We start from the raw sequence: 6000 nt of genomic DNA, 5'->3' as shown, positions 1-6000 counted from the left end.
GCGGGTGGAAGGCAATCACAAAGCGCGACTGCTTAACCAGAGGGCAAAACACGACGTCCTTCACACAATTATCATTCACAATGTCAGTGAGCGGCATGCACTGTCTGTGCAGCAGGCCTTGCTGCGTAGTACCATTTGAGAGTGGTGATGTTGGACCAACAATGGTTAAGTGGCTGCTGGCTTGGCAGTGGCCAATAAATTGTTCACTTTTAACCAACTGTACATTAGGAAAACTTGTATATATGCAAGCACAGTTAAAAGGGTGTGTGACACTAGCACAAAATGACACTTGTAGATCCATTGTTCTCAAGACAATGAGGACCAACACACAAAGTTCGTTAATGATGATAGTAAGGACAAAATAATTCCTGAATGCAAACATTGTAGTCGGGGTCACCACTGTGGGTTTTATGTGGTGTAGAACGGTAATAACGCACTTTTAGAGTCAAAATGAACATTTATTTTGGCACTTAACAGAGCGAATACGTAAATGGATGTCAAACACAGAATGGAAAGCCAAAGAGAATAATCAAAGAATGTCACTTCATCTCAGAGACGCCGCATATTGATATAGCAGAGTATCAGAGTAAAGCAAATGCCTTTGACTCCACCAAGAAGCTGAGTATATTACAGATTTTTAAAAAGTCACAATAAAGGATGTGGAAAATGGTATACTATCATTAAAAAACAAAAACTCTGCAGGTTGGGATGGGATACCTACTAAAGTGATTAAAACAAACTAAAATATTCAACCAATCTTTTGAACTGGGACACTTTCCCAGGGTTTTGAAGTATGCCAAAGTTAGACATCTGTTCAAGGAATGGACAAGGGAAGAAATGGGAAACTATCACCCTGTTTCTATTCTTCCAGTCCTGTTAATAGTGTTAGAGAAAGTAGCTGCAAACCAGATCAAAAATTTTACATTAAGAGATGATATTATTATAAGGAACCAATTTGGATTTCAACCAGGAAAAACACTCTAGATGCTGTGATAACTTTATTGTAATGAATAGGAAGTTATGGTTGAGAATTACTTATTATTTAGGACTAAAGGAGACTACTTGCCAAAAGGCAGAAACACTGCATCCATGAAAGGTACACAAACAAGCTTTGCTAGCTTTTGAAATGAACTTCCATTTTCAAGCTTGTAGGAAAAACTTGCACACAAACACAGACACTCATTCACAAGCACATGCCTTTCTCCCATCATTATGCTCAACATTAAGCTCTTTCCTGGCCCGCAGTGAGTGTACTTGGGTGTGGTGGGGTGGTGTGAGGAATGGAGAGAGATGGGAGGTAGGGAGGGGGTTGAGGGGAAAGCATCTAGCGGCTCTGGGAGAGTGGGAAGCCTCCTGTGAGCTATCTAGGGGTGCAGGTAGAGGGTGCAGTTGACAGGTGGCACACGTGCACACACACACACACACACACACACACACACACACACAACACACACACACACACACACACACACACACACACACACACACAAAGGTAGAGGGGTAGGAGGTGGATGGCTCTCTCTCTCACACACACACACACACACAAACTATTGGGCAATGGAGGTTACAGGAGTGAAGAATGTGCTGTAATGATAGTCCCAACTGCACAGCTCAGAAAAGCTGGTCATGGTGGGGAAGACCCAGATGGCACAGGTTGTAAAGCAGTCACTGAAATTTAGAATATTGTGCTCTGCTGCATGATGATGTGCCACTGAGTGGTCCACCTTGTTTTTGGTAACAGTTTGGCAGTGGCCATTCATTCTAGTTGACAGCTGGTTGGTTATCACACCAATGTAAAATGCTGAGTAGTGGTTGCAGCAGAGTTGGTATACACCACAGCTGCTTTCACAGATGGTCTGGTCTCAGATGGAGTAGAATAAGCCTGTGATGGGACTGGAGTAGGTGGTGCCAGGTAGGTGGACTGGACTGGTCTTGCATCTGGGTCTTCCACAAGAGTATAATTCCTATGGCTGGTGACCAGGGGTGAGAGTGGCATGGAGATGGACTAGGATGTTGTGGAGGTTGGCTGGGTGATGGAAAACCACTTTGGGAGGGGACTGAAATATCTTGAGTGGAATACCCCTCATTTCAGGATATGATGAGAGATAATCATAGCCCTGACAAAGGACGTAGTTCAGTTGTTCCAGTCCTGGGTGGTATTGGGTGACAAGGGCAGTGCTTCTTTGTGATTGATTCTTATGGTGGATGTGGGGATCAGGTGTGCATGTGCATTTGGTATGGGAGATCTCTTTGTATATTAGGTCTGGAGAGAACTGGCTGTCTGCAGAGGCCTTTGTGAGGAGTCCTCATCTCTGCAGATGGACCTGACATGAGTGGCCACACTGTATAGGAATGATTTTTTGGTGTGGAAGGGGTGGCAGCTGTGAAAGTGCAGGTACTGTTGGTAACTGGTGGCTCTGATGTGGACTGAGATGTGGATGGAGCCATCTGAGGGGAGGACACCGGCATCTAGGAAGTTGGCACAATGGATGGGTGATGACCAGGTGAAGTGAATGGGAGAGAAGGCGTTGAGATTGTGGGGAAATGAAGATAAGGTGTCCTGGCCTTCAGTCCACGTTATAAAGGTGTCATTAATAAACCTGAACCACACCCATTAATAGACCTGAACCAGACCAGGGGTTTGGGGTTTTGGGAAGCTAGGAATGTTTCATTTAGGTGGCCCATAAAGAAGCTGGCATAGGAGGATGCCATGCGGATGCCCAAGGACGTGCCACAAATTTGTTTGTATACCTTCCCTTCAAAGGTGAAGTAGTAATGGGTTAGGGTGCAGTTAGTTAGGTGTACAAGGTATGAAGTGGGGGGTCTGGAACCTACAGGGCATTGGGAGAGGTAGTGTTTAATTGCAGCAATCTCAACAACAACCCACACACCCACCTTCTGCATGCTACCCAAAATCTACAAACCTAACATTCCTGAGAATCCCATTGCAGTTGGTTACAGTGTCTCCACAAAAAGAATCTTGGCCCTTGTTGACCAACATCTGCAACCAATTGTCCAAAACCTAGACTCCCACATTAAAGATACCAACCACTTCCTGCACCACACCATTACCTCCAGGGTCCCTACTCATCATTGTTGATGCAACTTCCTTGTACATGAACATCCCTCATGCCCATGGCCTTGCAGCAATTGAACACTACCTTTCCCAATACCCTGGAGGTTCCAGACCCACTACTTGATTCCTCATACACCTAACCAACTACATCCTAACCCATAGCTACTTCAAGTTTGAAGGGAAGGTACACAAACAAATTCATGGCACACCCTCCTATGCCAGCTTCTCCATGGTCCACCAAGAGGAAACATTCCTAGCTTCCCCAAACACCAAATCCCTGGTCTGTTTCGGGTTTATTGATGACATCATTATAATCTGGACCCAAGACCAGGACACCTTATCCTCCTCCACAATCTTAACACCATCTTTCCCATCTACTTCACTTGGTTCTCCTCCACCCATTCTGCCACCTTCCTGGATGGAGACCTCCATTCACACCCCAGTCCACATTGTTTGTATTCACCAATCACCAACAGTACCTGTACTTTGAGAGCTGTCACCCCTTCCACACCAAAAAATTCCTCTCATACAGGCTGTCCGCCCATGGCAAACACATCCCTTGCCCAATATGCTGAACACTTCACAAAGGTTTTCACAGACAGGCAATATCCTCCAGACATAACACACAAACAGATCTCCTGTGCCATATTCCTACACACAACTGATCCTCACATCCGTCCGTAGAACCAACCAACCACATAGAAGTGTCTCCCCCTTGTAACCCAATACCACCCTGGGCTGGAACAACTGAACCACGTCTTTTGTCAGGGCTTTGATCATCTCTCATCACGTCCTGAAATGAGGGACAGCCTACCAAGGTACTTCCATCCTCTCCCAATATACACTCCTGGAAATGGAAAAAAGAACACATTGACACCGGTGTGTCAGACCCACCATACTTGCTCAGGACACTGCAAGAGGACTGTACAAGCAATGATCACACGCACGGCACAGCGGACACACCAGGAACCGCGGTGTTGGCCGTCGAATGGCGCTAGCTGCGCAGCATTTGTGCACCGCCGCCGTCAGTGTCAGCCAGTTTGCCGTGGCATACGGAGCTCCATCGCAGTCTTTAACACTGGTAGCATGCCGCGACAGCGTGGACGTGAACCGTATGTGCAGTTGACGGACTTTGAGCGAGGGCGTATAGTGGGCATGCGGGAGGCCGGGTGGACGTACCGTCGAATTGCTCAACACGTGGGGCGTGAGGTCTCCACAGTACATCGATGTTGTCGCCAGTGGTCGGCGGAAGGTGCACGTGCCCGTCGACCTGGGACCGGACCGCAGCGACGCACGGATGCACGCCAAGACCGTAGGATCCTACGCAGTGCCGTAGGGGACCGCACCGCCACTTCCCAGCAAATTAGGGACACTGTTGCTCCTGGGGTATCGGCGAGGACCATTCGCAACCGTCTCCATGAAGCTGGGCTACGGTCCCGCACACCGTTAGGCCGTCTTCCGCTCACGCCCCAACATCGTGCAGCCCGCCTCCAGTGGCGTCGCGACAGGCGTGAATGGAGGGACGAATGGAGACGTGTCGTCTTCAGCGATGAGAGTCGCTTCTGCCTTGGTGCCAATGATGGTCGTATGCGTGTTTGGCGCCGTGCAGGTGAGCGCCACAATCAGGACTGCATACGACCGAGGCACACAGGGCCAACACCCGGCATCATGGTGTGGGGAGCGATCTCCTACACTGGCCGTACACCACTGGTGATCGTCGAGGGGACACTGAATAGTGCACGGTACATCCAAACCGTCATCGAACCCATCGTTCTACCATTCCTAGACCGGCAAGGGAACTTGCTGTTCCAACAGGACAATGCACGTCCGCATGTATCCCGTGCCACCCAACGTGCTCTAGAAGGTGTAAGTCAACTACCCTGGCCAGCAAGATCTCCGGATCTGTCCTCCATTGAGCATGTTTGGGACTGGATGAAGCGTCGTCTCACGCGGTCTGCACGTCCAGCACGAACACTGATCCAACTGAGGCGCCAGGTGGAAATGGCATGGCAAGCCGTTCCACAGGACTACATCCAGCATCTCTACGATCGTCTCCATGGGAGAATAGCAGCCTGCATTGCTGCTAAAGGTGGATATACACTGTACTAGTGCCGACATTGTGCATGCTCTGTTGCCTGTGTCTATGTGCCTGTGGTTCTGTCAGTGTGATCATGTGATGTATCTGACCCCAGGAATGTGTCAATAAAGTTTCCCCTTCCTGGGACAATGAATTCACGGTGTTCTTATTTCAATTTCCAGGAGTGTAGATCATACCCTTGTGGAAGACCCAGATGCAAGATCTTCCCAATCCACCCATCCAGCACAACCTACTCCAAGTCCCATCACAGGCTTACAGGTTTATCCTATGCCACCAGAGCCTGTGTCACTTGTGAAAGGAGCCATGTTATAACTCTGCTGCAACCACTGCAAAACATTTTACATTGGTATGACAACCAATCAGCTGCCAACTAGAATGAAAGTCTACTGCCAAACTCTTGCCAAAAACAAAGTGGACCACTCAGTGGCACAACATGCAGCAGAGCACAACATGCAAGATTTCAGTGGCTGCTTTACAATCTTTGCCATCTGGATCTGCCCCAACACCACCAGCTTTTCTGAGCTGTGCACATGGGAGCAGTCCTTACAGCACTTCCTTCACTCCCATAAAATCCCTGGTCTAAACCTAAGGTAATTCGTTGTCCCCAACCCCCCACCCAGTAGTTTGTGTGTGTGTGTGTGTGTGTGTGTTTGTGTGTGTGTGTGTGTGTGTGTGTGTGTGTGTGTGTGTGTGTGTGTGTAATTTGTGACAGCTAATTGTGTGCTGCTGTCACACAGCCTAGTCTGTGAAACTATGAAATTTTGTGCCCAGCCATCTTCATCTTCCCCCTCTACCTGCATGCCTAGCTAGCCCACACGTGGCTCCC

Source organism: Schistocerca cancellata, chromosome 7, assembly GCF_023864275.1.
Source record: "Schistocerca cancellata isolate TAMUIC-IGC-003103 chromosome 7, iqSchCanc2.1, whole genome shotgun sequence".
Taxonomy (NCBI): domain Eukaryota; kingdom Metazoa; phylum Arthropoda; class Insecta; order Orthoptera; family Acrididae; genus Schistocerca; species Schistocerca cancellata.
The sequence above is the reverse complement of the archived record's forward strand: the minus strand, read 5'-3'. Positions refer to the sequence as shown.